Source organism: Acanthaster planci, linkage group LG07 (assembly GCF_054643075.1).
Source record: "Acanthaster planci isolate LZ-2023a linkage group LG07, COTS_SCS, whole genome shotgun sequence".
In the NCBI taxonomy this organism is placed as follows: Eukaryota; Metazoa; Echinodermata; class Asteroidea; order Valvatida; family Acanthasteridae; genus Acanthaster; species Acanthaster planci.
Genome location: NC_141783.1, coordinates 7,980,982 through 8,004,707, shown reverse-complemented (window position 1 = coordinate 8,004,707; position 23,726 = coordinate 7,980,982). Strand labels below are relative to the sequence as shown.

Below are 23,726 nucleotides of genomic sequence, written 5' to 3'. Positions count from 1 at the left end.
ATTGTAATGTCGGAAGTGCATTATTTCCAGTAATTTTTCTTGTATCCACTTTTACAAGGAAAGAATTACAGTCTACCACTATAAACTTAGTCTCACTAATTTTAAAATCATAAAAATCACAATTAAAACAAAATTTTTCAAATGTTTAGACGTAAAAAAAAAATTAAAGGGGTGTCCTTAATTATACTTATACGATTTTGACAGTTATTACAGCTATTTTTCCCCCACGGAAATATATAATAAAGTGATTGCTTTGTAATCTGTGATTCCACTCGGTCGAAACATGCAAGTGAAAATTTTGATGCTGTCTTTAAATTAAAACCAATATTAAAATGCATGTACCAGATGATTTCTTAAATTTAATTACACAATTTAAATCACTTTTGCTTTTTTTCCAAATAATTTTCTGAAGCTTTGTCCAATTTAAACAATTGAATCTTACACAAAGTCCCTTAACCTTTTCTCCTAAGCAGTGACTTCTCAAGTAATTAAAAACGCTGCCCCAAACCAGATTTCATCTGAATTGAAATGTTCCTAAAATGTGACTTAACAACAAATTTGTTTGATGCAAAACACATCTTTTTTAATAAAATGAAAATATTATTACAGCAATGAACAACACTGGTACAGAAGTGATCAGGTTCTTGACAAAATGAGATCGAAATTGAATTTACGAACAGGCTAAATGGAATACTGAACTATTTATTTTAATATAACATCTCCGAACGAGGCCAGTACCAAGCTTCAAAATGGGGTCGAACTTCAAATTCGCCGTTTCGTTTCCAACACTCGACTTCTGATCCGTCTCAGGCTCCAACTGTTTTTTACCAACCGATTTGAAGTTGTAAGCCCGACAGTAAGTCTGATAGTGCCACAAAACATCAAGTAAGATGCAAAAGAGCCAAACAGTACAGTACCTCAATTTTATTTAAACACTTCAGGCCCACAATCGGGGATTGGTTTCGGAGACGACACGTGAGACGGAGACGACGTCTGAGAGTATTGGAAAACGTCTAAATTTTCGTTTCGCAGCCAGACTTACTGGTCGAAAGTTATCGACTTTTTAAAGAAAATTCACAGATAACTTTTTGATTTGCACAAACAGAAATTTCGGCAACTAAATGAAAATCACATTTCAGCAATTTCTTTTTTGCACCAATGTGTGAAATTTTGCGCCAGCGAGTTTGAATTTTGTGTTTCCGAATTAGGAAACGCTATCGTTACTATAATTGGGAAACGTTTCCCAATCAGGAAACGGGTGTTTCTGAATTGGGAAACGTTTCCTAATTCGCGCATTTCCCGAACCGATAGAGGGCGTCTAGCGCGCCGTTTTACAATCTGTGAAAATGTGACATTGACGCGTGACGTCTATGTAGTATGTATCACTACTGAAGATACATGTGTGCTGTAGTACAACCACTTGCCTGGAAAACCCAAGTATATCATGACAGGAATTGTACATGCAGAGCTTGTAACACCGTTTATGTCCTTCCTCCATGTTGTAACTATAGTTGTTGCTTTGGCTTAAGACATGGTGGATCTCGTCGAGTCAGGACTTCAAGTTCAAGCAGGAGCTGTAACTAGGGCTGGGCCCAGACCTGGCATGACTGTTTTCTATGGACATGATGGAAGTGCTATATGTAGGACATCATTCACATTCCGTGGACTAAGAGTAAGACAAAATCTTTACTATTTCGAATGTACAAATTGCTATTTTGTTCCAACAAAATTTAGCGCATGGTTTAATAAATCTCAAAGTAACCACAGGATGCATCTCAGATCAAGTAGACTCCTTCAAGAATTCCACTGCAAAACTAAACGCCTCAGCAACAGTGCGCTCCCTTACTTCACAAAACTCATGAATTCATCTTTTTAACACCCATTATCTGTCTCCTATGTATTGTCTAGTAATCCGTTATTTTTCAACAAACGTGTAGTTTTGCTATGTAAATCACACTATATAACCACCGGTTTGTGTTTTTTATACATATATATTCTTCGTTTTAAATGTCCTTAACAATTTTATGTAAATTGAAATTTATACTTACCTGTGTATATTGTTCATTTTACTTTATCTGTGTACTGTTGTAAAACTGCTCAGCAATTCAGCCCTTGGGCTGCTATTGGCAGTTCAAATTAAATAAACCAGCAATAATAATAATAATAACGATGTATGGGGGATCCATAGAAGACTACAGGGAAAATATTGATGAAAATTTAAAGGAATAATATCGTTCTTTCATTATTCAATTTATCAAATCCATAGTCACATGGTGTGAATGCACCTATAGAAAAGAAGCCTTTTTTCAAACTCAAGCACGGCTGGGGCGAAGTGGAAATTGGGTGAGGCAGCAGCAGGGCAATGTCAGGATGGGGCTACGGTAGGTGGCAATGAGGCAAGTGGGTTGGGGTAAAGTGAGATAGGGCAATGTGGAAATGGAGCAACGTGAACAACACCCTTTCGTACATACGGTTAACTATTTCATACATACCGCTTCTGATCTAAAGGCAGTGGCCACATTGAAACTTCTACATGTACCTTGAGCAGGAGCACCCACTCGTCAGTTGAAAAGAGTTTCACCCTAACCGCCAAGCGTATTGTTTGGCTTACACTACACATTACTACAAAATATCAAGTAATAGTCTGAGCCTGAAGGACCTAGTGCTACAGATTATTACTTCTGGCTAGGTTACTTCCATTGTTACTTGTACAAAGAACAATAAAGCCATGCATTCATAGCGCCACAGTGCTGTATGGTACATTGTCTACGGCTTCACAGAACAATAAAGTCATGTCTTCTTACAAGCGACAGCGCTCGGTACTACATTTTACTACAAGAAGTAATTTGTCTGGTAGTATTATGGAGGGTTAGGGTTAATGTACATGTACATGTTTTTTGGTGAGAAGTGTTCGTTTTGTTGGTAGTGATGGGAAAGCACTGTATGCATCACAGTCTTTTGTGAACCAGCCAAGTGGAGATCCAACCAAAGGAGCCTCCGTTACTGTTACCTCTTCTTTTTCGAACATAAGTCAAAATTGGTAAGATAATTTCCTAGTTTATGCTTCTTATGTGTTTTGCACTTTGTAACAAAAAACAAAAGATTCCAGAAGAGTTGCATTACTTTCACTATTTGTGCTCCATGGCAAGGTTCTTAATTCAGTCATAAGAACTTTCCAAAGCTTGTTGGTATCAGGAGACTTTTCGATTAAAGCTTGTTGGCTTTTTCTCTTTGTCTAAAAATGTAACGTGAGTAACTGATTTTGTGTGCCTTGTGTATCATGCCTAACGTTTTTATTTTGTGACATGTATCTTTGGTTCTGAGGTAGGCGTAAGTATGCCCTAGATACTATGGAGTTAACAATAACTGAACATTTACAGGAAAATAATTAGAGCCCAAAGAAACTCAAAAGTACATGAAAAACTTAACGTGAGTAACCATGGAATTGCCCTAATTATTATTTTTACTAATACTGGACATGTGCACATGTCCTTTACGTAAATACACTTCCATAGTTTTCTGCTGCTCGCTCATTAGCACGCTGGTGTTTCATACATTAAGTCTGCAGTGTGTTGCAGACAAGACCATCACAAGACCTTTCACAAGACCAGTCACAAGTAACAGGGTGAACAAAGACAAAGGAATTGTTGCAGTCTATTTGAATACTGTAGCTTGTGACTTGAATTCAGACTAGAGGTGATCTGTTTATTTATTTCAAAGGAAATCAACAGCAGCAAGCCACCAATTACAGGGATTTTTAACAGATTAAAAAATATGTATATAATTACAAGATAAGATTAGAAAAATAAACGAAGTTATATATGTAAAAACCAAAGATATTGCACATGCAATAGACCTGTTGGTCTTGTCATGGTCTTGTAGGGTCTTCTGGTGGTTTGAAGAGGTCTCAACTACAACAGTGTGAAATGCTAGGCACACATACTGGTGGTTTCAAAATCCTTGACTGCCCTGATTAAAGATGAAACTTTATCATGAGATCTCACTTTTATCCACTCCCAGATCTCAGGAGTATTTCTCTTTGTGGTCTCACCATCAGTGATGTTACCTCAGGGCACCTAAACTCCCGTGGCCAATCACAGCAGAGGTTTCATTTCGTCACATGAGGGGAAGAAACCCATCGTATGGTTTGCACAGGAAACAGTCAGATTGTACATGCAAGGTCTGTTCTGCATATTGAGCCAACAACAGGTGGGTGTATGATATTCTGCAGACTGTGACACTACACAGGACTCTCTTTGTGTAGCATTTTCAGGCAGTGTGTAAATGGCAGCTTCCCTTTATTATGGAGTGCCCAGGCACAACCAAAACACATTAGTACATGTACACGTACCTGTCGGCTTTAACTCATGAATTAATGCAAGTATTATGTTCATATTTTGGGATCTGACAGACTTTGCCAATGTTTTTGTTATTTTTGACATTTGGGTGTTGAAGGAATGTCAAAGTTCAGATAAATTTTAAATGCGTAAAAATCCCCAAATCAAAACATCAGTCCCTGTCCGTCAAATAGTTTAGTACATTCACATGAGACCGGGTACAAACTTTAACCTTGATGTTAAAATGTTCATGTTTTTTATGTCACAATAATGTCATCATATACTGTACCCGTGTCATATTGCAAGCAAGTAGATGTCCAAATGAAATGAAATGTTTTTCATTATTGTAAACATGGTAAATGTTTTGAAAAAGGAAATATCACACTTATATTTTGCGATCTGGTAGATCTAACCCTGAAGAGACTATAAGCTAATTGGACGTACAATTTTCTCCTGGGATTACCAGACGTGCAATGTTATGGACATGTACTACTAAGTGTAACTCAAAAACAAAGGATTTTTCCTCAAATGACAAGATTGCTAAAATGTTCAGAGAGGTATGCAAAGCACTATACCATGCAAGAGTTGACTGTGTCATCACATAAAAGGAAACTCTCAGAGGCATACATGTATCAAAGACCCTTTTTTCTAACTTGGTTCCATACTTTCATAAAAGGGGGCACAAAACCTGTTAGAAATAACAAATCATTCTGTAAGGTTTCAAAATAATGATGTCGTCTTTGATACCCAAAGTTAGTTTTTAAAAGGAGAATTTTAAGATCGTTACATGTAATTTTTTCTTTAGTTTGTCGTTTAATGTACATGTAACGTATGTGCTTCAGAGATGTTATTTTGCACAACTACAAGTATGAGACAAACTGGATCTTCTAACAGGAAACATTCTCTTTTTAAGTTATTGCACATGTATATCACAGCGACCATTTGTCAGCCATTTTTATTTCATTTATGTATTTTGCAGGATTAAAACACAGAAAATTTACACAATTTACAAATTTAAGAGATACAAAATATACGCTCAAAAACATATATTTAGTTAAGAATCTACACCAAAAAAAACCCCACACACACACAAAATACAGTGCAGCCATCTTCTTGATAGTGGATCCAGGGACTTCAAATCAGGAGAGCACAGACATGACTGAGGCAGTCATCTGCATTGCTCCACATTCACAAAGGGGAGAGTGCAAATTGGCAGACTCATCAGGTGAATCATGTGAACTGCCTCAGGAAGAGGCTAGGAGGATTGTCCGACGGCCAAATCATGAACCTGTGGAGAGGGTTATCCATTCACCCTTCCTCTTCTGTTGCCTCTGCTCGCTTGAAACCAGTTTCTCTATCCAGAATTGATTGAAGGGCGTCATGCACTTTGCCTTAAATGAATGAGTGGTGTGACTTCAGCCTCTGACAGTGCCATGGAGTAGATGGTCAGGGCAGAGGGCTGCTTTGTGGCATAGCGAGTGTGCCGCACCCTCGGGAGGGGAACGAGTACCATTGAGCTTGATGTTCACATCAACGGAGGCTTCTCTGTTGTTCAGGTGTGATGTTGCTTATACAGAATTTGTGCCATTTAAGAGTCTCTATTTATTCAGTTGATTATGTTCACATGTACCTGATAGACGATAATTCGTTTTCCATGTCAAGAGTTCACTGTTGTATTTCAACGATTCTGCACGTGCTGTTAAGGCATCTTTGCCCCGGGAAGCATGATTAATATCTAACGTTACATCGCACCACCACCTTACCAGGTTTTGCCAATTTCGGAATAAATTCGGACAAGAACACTCCTCCTATTTTAGCCTCAACCCACTCCCATCGCCAGGAATTTTAATCCCTTTGTCGATGCGCTTCACTTTTCCTTCTTGATAAACGATGTCTTTACGAGCAGACATGATGATGGAAATGTAAAGATAAGAAACGTCCGTTGAACAACACACACGAGGGTACAGTTTTCTGTGATAACACACAAAAGTATTCAGGGTACCAGGCGCAGCGGCTTTGCGTCGCGGTCTATACTCTCATGCTTGTGGTGAGTAGCATGAAAAGTGCACAGTCATTGGCTTATATGAGGATATGTCATGAAAATAAGCCTATCAGAGCGGTTGTGACACCAACAGTTACCTGGAAACAAACACAATTCCTACAGAGATGGTTATTGGTCAGCACTGGTTTTTGTCAGTGAAGGCCAATGGAATGTGTTGCTTTATCTTATCTCCCAATTCTAGCCTGGTACCGTTGCGGATCTGAGTGTACGTTGACAGCGTGTGCTTAAACTACACATGAACGTACGGCATGCATGGCACAACACAGTGCCCCTCGTGGTCGATATGATTTGATATTCATAGCACGAAATAAAAATGACGTAAAAGTAAGCAACGAGAAATACAATTTCATTTTATTTCACAACAAATTGAGGCTCAATATTATCATATCTGATACCTTGAAGTCAAAAATTATCTTCATGAAATGGACCGGAAAAGTTTAAAATATCGGAATTTTTAAGTCGACTATCGCCGTACCTAACAGTCCAAAAAGGCGGAACTTATTTTCAAAAGCATATTTTCAAAGTCCCAAAAGCAGAAATCCGCCATCAACGGAAGAATCTCATTCCTGACCTGCCAACCTGTCTACTTAGGCATTACTTTGGATCGCTGCCTCACCTAGAGGTACATGTACAAGTACCATATTACTAAGACAAAGGCGAAAGTCTGAAACAGAAACAACATTCTCTGGAAACTAGCTAATACCAAGTGGGACACTGAGGCTAGTAACGGTACCATCCGCACGGCAACTCTTGCTCTCTGCTACTCTGCTTCTGAGTGTGCATCACCAATTTGGAGAAAGTCGGCTCACACCTCAAAAACTAAATCCAGTCTTGAACACCACTTGTAGAGCCATCCCAGTCTGTGTTCGACCAACAAGAACTGAGGACCTGTACCTGCTGAGTGGCATTGTTCCCCCACACATCAGATGGATTGTCTCGGCTCAGAAGGAAAAACTCAGGCAGGAAACTGACCCCCTTCACCCACTTTTACAGAAAGATCCTTTTAAGAAGAGACTAAAGTCTAGGCACAGCTTCCTTCAGTCGAGTCGCTGACTGGGAATGCTTCTAGGCACAGGATTTCTTTGTGGAATACCCATACAGTCAATACCTCAGAGGCAGTCATTTGCCCTCAAGGAATCCCTGCCATGAGGTTCCAAAGAAGCATGGACAGCTTGGTACACTCTGACTTAGAACTGCCACTGACTGATGCAGGGTCTTTATGCAAGAATGGGGTTATAATGAGAGTGGGCAGACCACGTGTGGCTGTGGGGAGGAGCAAACGATGGAGCACCTGCTTGGCTGCCCACACCTACCAGTACCATGCTAGCAAGCAGACCTGCAGCCGATTTCACGAAACTTTTCGTAATGGCATAACTCCACTTACGTTACATTTATTACATAAGTTGCATAACAAATTAAGACCGACTTCACGAAACTTCACACGACTTATGCAATAAACTATGGTATAACTTGCAGCATCATTTTAGGTTGCGTAAGTTGCACCAAACGAAGCGGAAATGAATGATTTGACTAGCTTATCAAGGTGTGTACGAGAAATGAACAACTTTGTTTTAGAAGGTAACAATATACTTGGCTGGCTGTGAGAAAACTGTGGGACTTTTTGTCTGATTGCGATGAAGAAATGACAAAAACATTGGCGGGCAGAGGTGATTCAAAGACTGTTTGATGACTGATGTTATATTGGAAAGGAACAGCTGTCATAAAAGCTATTTTTGTCATCGTCCAAGAAATTCAATATTAATAAAACATGGCGCAGCTACGCAGCTTTTCATGAAATCGAAATACACGTAAGCAAATTGTGCAGCTACTGGTACCGGTATGCCGCAAAGTTTACGCGTCACGTTTCATGAAATTGGCTGCTGGAATCTTTCAACGATAAGGCCAGAGCCTGCGTCTCCATCTGGACAAGAAAAGTGCAAGTCTACTGGAGCGCAACTGAGTTTGCCATTTGCAGGAGCACTCGGGCAGCTCAAAGCTCAGCATTCCATAACAGACCTCAGTATTGCTGTAGCGCAGGGATTTCTCCGGTGAGCGGGCCTCTTCGAGCATCAAGCAACGTGGCCTGCTTCTGCTCCCCTATGCTTGGAGCGCATGCGAGTGCACCTCTAAGAAGACAGTTCGGGCGTGACTCGGCACCCTGCAGTTGGCTTGGCTCCCCGGCGTTAGTTCGCCCTTACCTGCAGGGATTTTCCAGTGGGCACGTTTCACCTAACAGGCTGCTTCAAGTATCGAGCAACATGTTCACACTTCCCTATGGTTGGAGCGCATTCGAGTCGTCCTTTATGCTGATGAATAGGGGCTGATCTTAAATGCGCCGTTTGAATAACTCCAAACAGAGAACGCTGTTTGGAGTTATTCACGGTCTCTTTCCCTTGTGCAGCGCTGTACCTTGCACATGGTTGCTGCCTGGTCTTCACAGCTTTAGCCGTGAATTTTCAACTCCTCTCCATCGAGTCTGACCGGGCGTGGCCCGCTCAACATAGATTTTTCTTGTGTGTTGTTCTTTGTCCTTTGCAGTTGGTTGGTTTTGGACGATGGCTTTTCGCCCAACCACTGTAACTAACAGGACGACTACTACGGCCCATTTCCATTCCGGTCGAGATACAAACCTAGTTTCAGTGTCCGGGACTGAAACTGCTCTAGCCTCTCCAGTCCGCTCTTCACCTGGGGACACAGCCTACCAACTCACTACAACATCGTGGTTTTCGGCCTCCCTCTATCGCTTATCCCTTTCCACAAGGCGTGGCGTCCGCTGGTTTTTCTCCCGCTGCACTGAAGCGCCTTGTCTCCTGTGCAGGATTCTTCTCAATTAACAGAATCGGAGCAGAAGCACAAATCTCCCAGCCACTCTTTGTCTTCCATCCACTCTTCCAAGAAGAAAAAGTCAAGAAATCATCAGGATCTCCGTCTACCAAAGATACGCTGCGAGCTCTGACAGAGTCTATCTCAACGCTTATTCAGCATTAAACTCAATCTCCGGCTGCAATGCGTCCAGATCCGGATCCTTATTCCCTGACCCCAGCCCATTTTGTGTCTCATATGGTGCAACAAGATCTTCCTTTGTCTCTTCGGCCTTCTCAGCCGGCGTCCTTTGAGGCCCATTTTCTTGATCTCTGTGCGAGTCCTGACCCATCGCTGCTTGTCTCTGATTTGAGTCAGTTGCAGGTTGAGGAAGAGCCAGTTTCAGTGAATGATTTGTCTCTTTCAGAGTCCCACCTTCGCCTGCTCCAACATGAAAGGATTCAGGTCTTGGGACTTCCATCTCCCGCTCTTCCTGCAGAAGACCAGAGTCGCCCCTCATTAGAGTCATACACTGGGGCCGTCTTTCTCCTCTCATCCCCTCTTTCCTGAGCTTCCTCTGGACCATGCATGCGTGGAAGCCATGGAGAAGCTTGCGAAGGCCAAAATGTGGTATTGTGGCAACCGTTCTCGCTTGTACATCAACTTTCCACCAAGCAATTATGATACTTACTTATCGGTACCCGATCCACCCGAGGCTGTTAAGGATAAGGTGTATCCGACTAGGTGCAAATCCAGTAATGTCTTCAGTGACAAGACTCTGCAACGTTTTGAGATAGCGCTCCGGGATATCGACCATGCTTCCCAAAAATGGCATCCACTGTATGGCTTTTCTACTCCTCCTGACCGAGTTTCTCTCCCAAGCATGTGAGAAAGGCTCGGATATGTCTCCCGAGTTTGTCACTATGGTATTCCATAGCCTTGACAATACTCTGATAACTCTGGAACAGTTCACACAGGTTTCTCCTAGAGCCACTGCAGCCTGCCATGAGTTTTTCATCAATGTTAGAATATTCCGCATGAATCAGTGAAATCGGCTCTTCGAAGACTCCCTCTATTGGCTAAGGATCTTTTCGCCAGCCAACTGAACCTCGACATGGTGTAGTACGAACAATGTCCCAGAGACCACCCCGTCTGGTCTACCCTCCACCGGCCCGCCGCCGACAGCCACTAACCATACAACATCACCGGCCTCTTTCTTCAGGCAGGGGACGACCACGCTCAATTCCTTTCAGTGCTCCAAGACCTCAGCTTGGTATGACCCGGCGCCCCCAGTGATATGCTGGGGGCCGACACCAGTGACTACTCCATTTCTCCTGCGGCCCCCAATTTCGAACCCATTGGTGGCCGCGTGCTTGACTTCGCAGGGTTCTGGGGAGAAATTACTTCGGACGAATGGGTGCTCGCTTCACCTACCAACGGCTATCGTCTGGAATTTACGAGTCCCCCTCCATCCGATGTATCTTTCTGACCGACTCCAGTTCCAAAAGATCGATTCCAGGGACAGGCTCTATAGTCAGGGTTCTCGGCGCTGCTGAAGCGCACCATTGTTCTAGTGCAGCCATGGGGAAATCACTAGAGCTTCATGTCGGCGTTCTTTCTGACCCCAAAGAAGGAACCAGGGAAGTGGAGGCGCGATTTTGAACTTAAAGCTACTCAACGTTTACATAAGATGGGAGTCGGGTTGGAATGGTAGTTCTTTCCTCGCCTTCCACCTCTGTGGTCCCTGGTTCGATTCCTGGTCCGGTCCACATGTGGATTGGGTTTTCAGTCCCTACCTGACTCCGTTGGTTTTACCCAGAATATTCCTATGGGGTTTTCCTCCCACCTCTAAAACTGTAACTGCTTCTTAATGTCTCCTCTTTACTGATGTTGGTGAATGTGGGTCGTGTGGCGGCTGCCCGAGGGGCCCTTGTGTGCCATCGACTCAACTATGTTTAAATGTATTCATTGTTCCACGCTTGATGTCTTCATTGTACAGCGCATTTGAACATATCTATATGAAATTTGCGCTTTATAAGTGAATAAATTCATATTATTAATGTCATGGAACAAGGGCAGGTCTGCTCCTGCCAAGGAGGGGGGTAAGTACTCCACCTTGGGTGACGAGGGTGTGGACCACTCGAGAGAAACTCAACACCGGGACAAGGTATCTGTAGTGCACTTTTGTTTATTGTCGCCATGCAACAGTGGCCAATCCAGTGGCAAGGAAGCAGATGCACAGCATTAACCCAATGTAGAAGTAGGACAGAATCAAAGAGAAAACCCCCAAGCCAGTAGTTTTCGCTCTTAGACTATGCTGCAATGAACAATACATGTACCCAAACCGGTTGGTTGCACTGTGCACTAAACGTACATGTCTGACACACACATCAGAACGTCTCTAAAACGTCCATAAAAACACCCTCTTTAAGCAACATAATAATTAATTCATCCAGCCCAAATGTCAGCATTTGAAGGTTTAAGCAATCAGCTTACCATTTGTATGGGGGTACCATACATAAGAATCTTTCTAAATGTGAAATCCTGACCAAAACCGGTCAGGGGCACTTGTCAATGATCCGTGCTCAGCAATAGTCAAAGACAGAGAGAGCGAGCACCATCTGGTGACCAAACACTTGGAGCGAGTCCAGTTATTTATCCGCAATTAAAATATTTCGACAAGCACTTTTAAACAGTTAAAGTACATAATTGATCCCTTAAATTATCACACAGATTCCAACAAGTGTTTCTATTAGCCAAAAGTTTTCATTAGATATTTTCCACTTATTTATGAGGAATATCGTAAGTTAGGTTTACTTTACAGATAGCAGAGGGACCCTTTGTTTATTTGTGTGAAAGACCATCTGCCCAGATACAGCGGCGTTCATCAAAGGGATCTATTTTTTAAGTATCGTTAACGACACTTCATGCACATAACAGTGGTTGTGTGAAGCAAGTATAAAATCCAGTTCTCCCACATTAAGACCGAAGAAATTCAGAATGGAGATGCTGCGTACCGTCCTTTGATCACTTCCCGTCCCGGCTTGGGCATCGTCCATCATCTTACAGGACGCCTACCTTCACATTCCCATTCATGTACAAGTCCGTCCGTTCCTCTGCTTTTCATATCGTCACCTGGTCTACGAGTTCTGCGCCATTGGTGCCGGCTTTACATGGGGCCTTTACAGCTCCACCTTCTGTCTTACTTCATGCCAAGCAGAGATTCCCTCAATTGCCAGGTTCCTCTATCGGGCCTGATTTATCGTCACCTGCCATGGTGGTCAGCCAGGGCCAACCACAATGCCAGTCTTCCCTTTGTTCCACCTCAACACGAGATAGTTAACTCCGCTGACGCTTCCAATCTCGGTTGGGGTGCCAGTCTCCAGTCGTATCAGATTTCCGGCTAGTGGGACTCGTCCCTAATGGGTTCCCACATCAATGTGCTTGAACTTCAGGTGATTTTCAAAGCCCTCTGCCACTTGCGGCCTATGATTACAGTCAAAACGGTCTTGGTTCGATCAGACAACGCAACGGCCATGGCCTCCATCAATCATCAGGGAGGCACACATTCTCCGACTCTCTGTGTCCTCACCTGGCTTTTACACTGGACCATGCAGCATTCCATTCTGGTTCGAGCCGAACACATTCCAGGAGTACAGAACGTCCTTGTCGACGCCCTCTCCTAGGGCACAGTTCAGGAGCACCCTGGGGCACCGTACAACCGGAGATCGTTCAAGCTCTTTTTCGGGCAATAAACAGACCTCACATGGACCTCTTTACACTGCACCTGAACACTCAGCTGCCAACATTTTGTAGCCACTATCCACATCCCCAGGCATGGGCGTTTGATGCCCTACACATTTCTTGGGAGGGTCTTCTCGCTTACGTTTTCCCTCCGATATCACTCATTCCATTGGTACTGACAAAGATGGAACAATGCAATTGCCGTCCTTCTCATCGCTCCGTTCTGGCCGAGACAAGCATGGTCCCCCAGTTAGTCAGGCTTCTGGTCGATGTTCTCCTACCACTGCCTCCACGTCCGGATTTGCTGTTTCAACCCAGGTCTCGTCTACTGCATCTGGATCCCACTCACCAACACTTCGAGCAGAAAGGCGTTTCTCAAGACGCTGCCAACTTGGCTGCCAAGGGTCGACGAGAGTCCACAAGAAAGATTTACGACAGCCAACTACGACATTTTGACTCATGGTGCAAAGGACGTTTGGCAGACCCTTGACTCCACAATTTGAAATTACAGCTCGGCAATCACAGTGGTGCATGGTGGCTATGCTGATGGCTCTTCAATATCTAACAACACAGCGATCCATCACCTCTTAGGGGGAATGTTTATTGTCTCCCCTGAAGTGTCTTGTTTCTGCATGGTGTCTTGGCGATGTCCTCCGACTTCTGTCTCAACCCCCCTTTGAGCCAGTAGGCTATGCCTCTCTCCTGCACCTTGGCATCAAACTGGCATTCTTACTTGCTGTGGTTACTTCTCGTCGGGGTTGCAAAATTAAGTCTCTCTCCATAGCCGAGGGTCACATTCAATGGGAGTCTATGGGGGTACGTCTTGTTCCGGAGTTAGGCTTCCTTAGTAAGAATCAAATACCGTCCTTCCAGCCCGCGGATATCTTTGTTCTGGCAATCCAGTCCTTGGCATCATCATCGTCGGATAAACTTTGGTGTCCTGTCCACTTGCTGAAATGGTACCTTGATAGGACAAAGGACATTTGGGGGGCCAATTACACAACTATTCATCATTTCTACCCGACCTCACCGTCCAGCCTCCAGGGATACAATTGGGCAGTTCCATGGAAATATCAACCTCTGGGCCAAAATTTCAACGGTCCAAATGTGACAAATTACATGTATATATCATTTTGAAGTTTATGGTGTATAATTTCATGAAACATACTTCATTTCAAACAACATTCAAGAATTTGGCTTTTATATGGTACTGAAAAATTGGTTTTAAATACAGAGAAATTGGGGAAAATATTTCCCCTCTGAAAGATTTTCTGTTTTTTAGCCTGATAATTTTTTGTTCCAGTTTTGTTACACTTTGAAGAGTGCCCCAATAAGTGAACAATGACAGAAATGAATTTTCATTTTCCTTTTGAAATTCCATGTAATGTCTTATTTTATAACACTTACTTTTCTTATGTACGTCCGACACCAAAATGACATTTTTTATCCCTTCAGTGCACCCTTTAGCAAAAATCTGCCCAACTTATAATACAAAGCACAATGAGTTCCTTCTTTCTAGACATCAGCTTAACTCCCCCAATTATTTTTTCGAATACTCAAAAATTGTGGAATCAGATGTGTACATCCGACACCCTGTACGTCCGACACTGTCAGAACCATGCATTGCTGGCAATGCAATGCTTTTACACTATACAGAAACCACTACCACCTCATTTGCATACTTGGAAATGAGGCCCCAACATTTTGTCAAAGTACCAAATAGGCTTAACTTTTGTTTTTTACTAATTTACATAAATTTGACTATTTGGACATACACATCCTAATAAGGTTATAATTAGGGCCCAAAGCCATTCCACATGTGTCATGTGTTGACAAACATGTGCCTTGTATGTATTCAGAAGTAAGTCATGTCAGTGTGAGCTTTGATGAAAACAAGTAAGGTTCTAGGTGTTGTATACTTGTACATGTAATCCACATCAAGAAAGAAGCATTGTCAAAGACTAAACAAAGGTGTGTTTTTTTATACCTTTGTTCAAGGTACATGTAAAATCAATTGGTTTCAATTTCTGCTGCTGGAGGAATTAAAGGGGGTGTTCCACTTGTATATGCTTTCCATGGCATATACATGGTACAGTACCTATCATGAAACATACAATGTAAGACTGTAGTTTTAAAAGCGTTATGCCATTAGTCTTAAATTTCAGTGAAAAGGATAATCTCTCAGCCTAATTGCTAGCCCATTCCTTTGATTTTGCAGTCATCTAAAAGGGTATATCATTTAGCTTCTTTTGGATGTTACATGTGAACTAGAACCTGTGAAGTGTGAACTGGAAATCTTTACAATTGCAGCTTAGTACACACGCAGCATTGTCATACAAAATGTTTAATTTCATGTTCTAAGACCAATAGATCTTACAGGTACATGTATGCAATGGCCTTTTAATTTGATTTATTTGTCTAAAGGGTTGTCAACTGTAGAAACCTTTTTTTTTAGTTTGAATGTTTGCCAGTACATGACTTGTTTAAATACTTCTAGACAATATTTTCCTTCATACTGTTTCATTGAATGCCCCATCATCCAATTCCTTTCTAGTTGCTTTTGATGATTTTTGTATGGCTTGGCATTTTCCTTTGGTTTGGAAAGTTTACTAAAGCCTTCATGAAGGTAGAAAAATGAGACAAGCTTGGGTTTGAACTGATTACCTTCTATTCTGAAAAGTCAGTTTGGACATGTACGTCTGACACCAAAAAATGTACGTCCGACACCAATATAATAAATGCTTTATCTGAAAGTCACAACAAGATAACAAGTGTCTTGCCTTGAAGTTTATTAACAAAGGTCTGCTAAAACTAAACACAGGAAAACTACTTCTTCAGGTCCTAGCAATTCACAGAGTTTGTGATACAAAAATGGAAACTCAAAAAATTAACTTTCTTTGAGTACGTCCGACACCATGGTGTTATGAGTCAATTTCTACAAGGATAATAATTCTGACTGAGAAATTTTGTTATTAAATGAATGTATAAACTAGCTGATGTCTTTTATCAAAATCAAAATGTGCTTCAGGATTATAAGTATAATAACACACACTGTTGAGGTGTCCAAAATGTATGTCCGACACCGTGGAACTGTCCAATTGTTGTCCATGTCCGACACCGTGGAACTGTCAAATTGCAAGCTGGGTCATTTTGGCTATAAAATTTGGTAACGTGGATTGGCCTTCTGGCTCTGATGACCAAAGTATAAGGCATATTCAAGCCCATGATGTCCGTGCCATTTCATCCTCATGGGTCTATTTCAAAGGGGTTCCATGATAGACATTTGTATAGCTGCTCGTTGGAAAATCCCTTTCACATTCACCTCCTGTTATTTCATTGATGTTTTGCAGGGGGAGCATTCACATGGACTGGCTGTGCTCCAGACAGCACCATAGTAGCACAACTGCTGGCCGTCCTTTGCTTGTTCAAAAGGAGACAATCGCACATTTGTCATGGTGAGTTAGTTTGTGCTCTCCTCATAACGATGTGTCAGTTGCTGTGTCACATATATAATTAATACTTATGAGACACACCTGCTTGCTTCCTCAGTGGTACATAGATGTGGTTAGTGCGTCCTTGCCTTCCCACCGTCCACAGGTTCAGTGCTATTCTGCATATGTATTGGTAATCTGCGTAGGTTGCATACCTACCACATTACCAGTCTCCCTTTCCCTCCCCACAAAAAGAGGATGAACATGGCGGAGGGGTGAGTGAGTGAGGGCGCACTATTAGTGATCAAGAATTTAGCGAATGTAAGAAATGGACTTGTGTAATGTAGTTTCATCTTCTTTACGACGAAACCGTTGTACATGTACTTCTGACAAACTCACATGATCGTGCTTCTCTGCCAATCTTCATGTATACTTATTTATTTCTACAGTAGTGCTAGCAGATGTGATACATTGCAAGTCAAAATCTCAAAGACCCTCTTCCCCTCTCTCTCCTCCTCTTTATAACCCATCTTATTCCCATCTAATTTCTAAGAAAATATCTGTGCACTTCCAGAAGGTTAGTGTGGTCAGTCCAGGATATAGTGTGGTCAGCCCCGACCACTTCCAGTCCCTTTGATTTCATGTTTACGACCTTCTCATGATCCCAGTTTCCTCCTTAAGTCACCACGGCCTTCCCCTACATACTTGTGGTTCCTTACTCAGAATTGCTTCATGACAACTTGGAAATGATGCATATGTATGGTAATCTAGTAGATATGGAGTAGTAGACTCAACCCACATTAGGTGGGGGGGGGAGAATGTACATGTAATGACTCGAGGAGAAGATCTGGATCTGGGGCCTTAAGTTGGCAGATTAGAGTCTACATGTATGCCAGGGGATTTCCACAGGTCTGACAGACTCTTCGTCACTTCCCTCTGAAATGGTGGTTGTGCTAGCCATTCTCCACAAATTGCAAAACGGTGTTAATGGCTGAGACAAGGCACTTCCTTGGGTCTGGTTTTCCTCGACTAGATGATTCAATGTGCGCCACTTCTTTCTGCTGGATTTCATGAAGTCAGTGGTTTTTTCCACCGAGCTTAGCAGTGTAGCAGGGGTAATCATGACACACATGATTTATTTGTTTACTAGTTTACAGTTGTTATATCAACCAAGCAGCGAGAATTAATTCTTTTCCAGCTAAGATAGTGGAAAGTGTTATCCTGTACGACAAATATCCCCACTTTAGAAAACACATACCTTTAGCAATAAACAAAACCCAGGGATTCTTTTTAACAGAAAATAATTATAAATTAACAATGAAAATAAATAAAGGGCCTATCTTGAAGAAGATCTGTGCTTTGAAGTTGGGGATGACTTGACTTGGCTTGTCTTGACTTGGCCAGTAGCTGTAGGACTTGTGACAAGAAGGACTTGTAATAAAAGGCTTGGTTAAACCTGTTGCGGTCAAACTTTGGAAAACAGTTCAAGGAAAATGAGTGACTCATGATTAGGAAGTAATTTAATTAAGATTAAACATTAAAATGTAAAAGGCCTGAGCAATCAAATTGATTTAAGCAAAAGGAGTACACATATCAAAAAGATTAAACATTTGGATATATAATTTAAAGGAAATAAAGAAAAGCTACACGTAACTACTGGATATATCTAACTATGGTAAAAACTAATTCAAAATGAATCAACTTAGATGATTCACAGTTCACAGACTTGCACAGGAGGAAATATCCCTCTCTTCACTTTGGTCAAGAGAACATGATTATTCAGTGTATGCTACAAGTAATACATCATGAAAACCTAAGGAAAATAATATTGTACAAGGAATCCTAAGAGATTGTCCTTCTAAATTCAGTTTTATTTACTTAAGACTAGAGTCGCCAGGAGTCTCTCAAATAAAAATGGCAAACTTTTGAATCAAGGGAATATCATACAGCAAGTTAAATTCATTCAATTCTGAGGGAGCATGAAGTCAGAGCATTTGATCAAAATCTTGGAATGTACAGTATCGCAAAAGAAATGGTGCTTGTATCTGGAGACAAGAGAGGCTTAAACAGATGCCGACATAGATAGAATTTCTGAAGTGAGCTTTGGCAGAAGTTAAGATGTGCACATACTCTTCTACTCTTTGAAAACATTCTCAGCCAAAAATTACAATGACTGCAGTTACATGTAAGAAACGTAATATGGTATTGACGTACGTGTATGACGACTCGGTGTTAACTTTGAGATAAGAATAGTCACTTTAATCTAGGCATAGAAATAACACAAAAGTATCATCAAACTCGCCTAGAGCAGGACAGGGACGAATTATGTAGATGTAAGTATGGGAGGTTTAATGGAAGGGCTGCTACCAACCTACTTACATGCGCTACCAAGCATCCCACACATTTCTAAGAAATTGTCCCTGGGGGAGTTAGGTTTTCAAAAAAATGGGGGGCACAAAATTCATCCTATTACAGCAGTTTTGGTCAAGATGGTCCGTTAGGACATTTGATGCTGCCATGCTGTCTTCACCAGGGGCCGAATCTTCAAATCGATTGTACAAGGCTTGGCATTCTTGTTCTTACTCATTGGGTTGCCTTTCTGTTTCCGCTTCTCAACATTGCTGAGGATTCCTGGTACGTAGTGTTAGGATCTTGATGATCAGGACACGGCCATGTTGTTGCCAGGAGTGCCATTGCCTCAGAGTACTGCTTCTAGCGCGCTTTATGAAAATGACATCTCCTTTCAGGTTTACTGGAGGTGGGGTTTAAGAATGATGCCCGGAGTACAATTGATGATGTGTGCTGTGTCCATGATTTACTTATATGATGGCCAGATTCAGGTTACTTTCAGTATTCCACTGCCCTGATGTATGTGTCAGGGACCTTAGGAGAGTTACAAAGTGTTTGAGCCAAAGCCCAATCAGAAAGAGTTTTCCTACCTGTATCTTGGTATCTGGAATCGTACCCCCAGTCCATATGCCAGCAGTTGAAATCAAGACTCAAGCCGCATAGATGGAGGTTTGGAGACGTGGACATACATAGCACACTGAATTTCTACAGCATGCCAATTAGTACCGCTTCCCGGCGGACAGCTCACAGTGATAGTCCTTGTAATACATGTACATGTACCTTGGCCCTTTACAAGTGTGGCAATCCCGTGTTTGCGACTGGTTGTACATGTATGAGCCGCAAAGAGATATCGCGGGAGTTTTAGCCTGGAGGCAGTTTCGCATTGGGTCTCCTGGAGAAAAAAACAGCCCTACTTGATGGTTTTAAGCAAGTGTTCCCACCTCGTCACAACTTGTGCTACCCACCCCAATTAGGGCGTGATTTGAGGATCAAAGGAGTCAACCAATATTATTGTAAGTAGAGGTATGTAGCAACAGAAACGAGCAAGCTTAATTTCTAAGGTACAGTATGTCTTATACTAGTAGGGATGACCACTTGAAGGTAATTGCCACCATTCCCCTAAACATTCAATTTATGTGACATTGTCAAACTCTAATTGATATCGCCCGATCACCTAACTAAAAAGCAAACACGTCCAATATGTGTGTTTTTGTAACGGTTCTGTGCATTTTTTCATCAAGATGGTAGAACATACATGTACTTGTATCAACTTGACACTTAGCAAGAAAATTAATTCTGATCGCAAGATGTGCATGCAAAATGTATAGTGATGAACAAACTATCAAGTTACAAGCTATTTTAGTTTTGCAAAATAGCCGAATTCATTCCATTGCATATCATGAATTAAGGTAGTTATAACGTTCGTATTTGAGATCTGGCAAATCTTGAGTTTAGCTACACTTCTTGTTGGAGACAAGCCGTCTGACGCTGACTTAATTAAAATTTAAATTTTAAATGCTACAAAATCTCATGTCAAAATGTCTCCCAGCATCCTCTAAATGTTTCATAAGATAACATGAAACCTAGTCAGTCACCAGCACAACATCTCCAATTCTTACATCTTGCCTGTGGACATTCCACTTCTTTCTTGGTACAAGAGCTGGATGGACATCCCTTATTCATATTTTCTGTCCCTGGGATTCTTGCTCATGCCGAACGGTCCTTGTGGAACTTTATTTGATGCTCGACCAAGTAGAACATCATTTGGACAGATGTATCCGCCATCATCGGGATCATTGGATGTCTGCCAATGGGCCTCGCATTGACAAGATTTGCTACTTCTTGTAGACACATTTGTAGCTCAAGTGAGGTTAATTGCTGTTCACCAATCACCTTCCTCAGAGCTTGCTTCGTACCAGTGCCTTGGCACATCCATTTTGATGCGGGGAAAGAAGTGTTATGAACTCCCAACAGATTTATCTTTCAGTGCAGAACTCCTGTAATTTGGACTCATTCCACCACTTCACTATCTCGCGAAGTTGTCTTTCAGCACCAACGAATTGGGTTCCATTGTCACTCTGAACTACCCTTGGGTAACTCTTACAGCAAGAAATCATCTCAGGACTTGAAGAAAGTGAAACAACCAACTGCCACCTCTAGACGTGTTTAGATGTGAAGATTACACCGTCGTGCTTGTCGTTCTTGTTTCGTCCAACTTTTACAACAATCTGCCAGTAGTCACAAACTGTATTGTAGAAAGGTGGTGTGAACGGTGCCATCCTTTCACTCGGTGGATTAGCCATGTACTGTGTCTCTGTTTTACACCCAAACTTCCTGCAGGCGACGCATCTGAACTTTATCATGTTTGCCAGGATTGTTCCACCAGTCATCCAGTATTTGCTTCTGACCTTGGTTGCCATTGTTGCAACTCCATAATGTCAACGTTCATGAACATTCTTGATGATCAGGGGACATGTGATGACTCTTGGGAAGTAGCACTGGATGCTGTCTGTCATAGGAGAGTTTTCTGTGATGGCCTCTTCCTCCCATGAATATCATTCCGTCTTTTACAAATGGACTTAGTGACTTGAACTCTCCTTTCTTCAGTCGTTCACGAAGTTTCTTCTGTGCTTCCATCAGCCAGTGATTCTCTGTAGTTAACTCTGTGACCGTCAATGGTCCATTGTACATGTACATTCTGCATTTAACTTTCAGATTTATTATTAAACGGAAGACGTGCGCTGTGACACGCACCAATCTTCTCCAGTTGGAAAATTTGTTGCAGTCTATTGGCCATTCGCTTCCTTTATTAGAAGTATGGTTTTCTTTTTTCTCTTCTACGTTTACTTCATTCTCATCTGCTCTCGCCAAGGATTTAGGCCATTTTTCTTCAGGCTCTTTCAAGAATTCTGGACCATTTTTCCAGGTATACCCTCCAAGTTTTGAGCTTTGGTACCTCTTTTGTCTGCAACTTTGTACTTGATTGGGATGCGTCTCCAGTCAGAAAGATCAGTTTGACATTGATTTTTTTTTTTACTCTGTTTGCTACAAAGGGTTTAAACTGTCAAGACTGGCCATTTATCCATGAAAACGTTGACTATGCTGGTTGATAGGAATATGACTCTTTCAAATTTGGACGAACCCCATGCTGATGATTTTTTGGCGAGCTGCGAAGCAAGTGCGAGCCCATGTAATACCGATTTCCGTCTTCTGTCCGTCCGTCTGGCCGTCCTCAAATGTTTAAGTTTTCCTTGCAGGTCCATAGGTGTTAAAGTGTGCCATTTAGTGCTTGTTTGCTTCCTCTTGGAATTCTGTCAGTGTTTAAATAGTCTCATATGGAATTAATGCTTAGAAACTGATGAATTCAATGAAAAAATGATAAAAGTTGAACGTTAACGTTTTGAGTTGTATTGTGTACTTACCCTGTAGTTCATACAGTACATATATGTACCTGTGTACTGAGCACTCCTGTAATGTACATGTATGTACAGTGGTTGTATGTGTGTGTAGACAGTGTTCAGATACAAATGTACATGTACAGCATGTGGGGAAAATGTAACGGATGGGGGGGGACTCCTAGTGACAGATTAGAAGGTTTGTGTGGGGGGGGTACCTGTAGGAGGAGGATCATGTGGACAAGGTACATGTATGTAGAAAGTGGATGAAATGCTGAGTAAGGTTGGCGTAATGGTTGGGCTGAATTAGTGGGATGATGGGACAGCCATAGTAAGAAGTGAAGGGAATGATGAAGAGGGAGCAGAGTAGGAGATGAATGGGATGGAAACGGAGTAGGAGATGAATGGGATGGGAACGGAGTAGGAGATGAATGGGATGGGAACGGAGTAGGAGATGGATAGGATGAGGAGGTGGAGTAGGAGATGAATGGGATGGGAACGGAGTAGGAGATGGATAGGATGAGGAGGTGGAGTAGGAGATGAATGGGATGGGAACGGAGTAGGAGATGGATAGGATGAGGAGGTGGAGTAGGAGATGGATAGGATGAGGAGGTGGAGTAGGAGATGGATAGGATGAGGAGGTGGAGTAGGAGATGGATAGGATGAGGAGGTGGAGTAGGAGATGGGTAGGATGAGGAGATGGAGTAGGAGATGGATAGGATGAGGAGGTGGAGTAGGAGATGGATAGGATGAGGAGGTGGAGTAGGAGATGGATAGGATGAGGAGGTGGAGTAGGAGATGGATAGGATGAGGAGGTGGAGTAGGAGATGGATAGGATGAGGAGGTGGAGTAGGAGATGGATAGGATGAGGAGGTGGAGTAGGAGATGGAGAGGATGAGGAGGTGGAGTAGGAGATGGATAGGATGAGGAGGTGGAGTAGGAGATGGATAGGATGAGGAGGTGGAGTAGGAGATGGATAGGATGAGGAGGTGGAGTAGGAGATGGATAGGATGAGGAGGTGGAGTAGGAGATGGAGAGGATGAGGAGGTGGAGTAGGAGATGGATAGGATGAGGAGGTGGAGTAGGAGATGGAGAGGATGAGGAGGTGGAGTAGGAGATGGAGAGGATGAGGAGGTGTAGAAGATGGATAGGATGAGGAGGTGGAGTAGGAGATGGATAGGATGAGGAGGTGGAGTAGGAGATGGAGAGGATGAGGAGGTGGAGTAGGAGATGGAGAGGATGAGGAGGTGGAGTAGGAGATGGAGAGGATGATGGAGAGGGGCAGAGTAGGAAATGGATAGGATGATGGGGAAGGGGTGGAGTAGGAAATGGATGGTAGATATGGGATGATGGGATATGGATGATGGGGGTAGAATTGTAGCGGGTAGGATGATGGGGTCGGATACAAAGTGCAGAACTGTACTTTGGAGGAATTTTAATTATGCACCATCCATCAAACTCACAAATGCACTGCTTATATAATCATCCAGGTCTAGACTGACTGTACTGAACCCACTTTCTATAGGCATTCCTCTCTCCTGTACAGAACTGTGAAGCCTTTGTACCTGTATCTCCCTTGTAACTACCGCCTTTCAACACACAGTCT

The 23,726-nt window shown here is 42.3% G+C and overlaps 1 long non-coding RNA gene across 4 annotated transcripts in view; it reads left to right on the top strand.

Annotated features, from left to right (window-relative positions):
* The first annotated feature begins 320 nt into the window (after positions 1-320).
* The window catches only part of LOC147798610 (uncharacterized), a 30,104-nt gene continuing 6,698 nt past the window's right edge, over positions 321-23,726 (top strand). Inside the window, exons 1-3 of one of the 4 annotated variants that reach the window (XR_015425769.1) lie at positions 321-1,672; positions 4,058-4,209; positions 16,296-16,400. This is a non-coding gene — a long non-coding RNA (uncharacterized LOC147798610). Of the gene's footprint in view, positions 1,673-4,020; positions 4,210-16,295; positions 16,401-23,726 lie in introns of all 4 variants that reach the window. The other 3 variants (XR_015425768.1, XR_015425771.1, XR_015425770.1) reach the window with 3 other exon arrangements.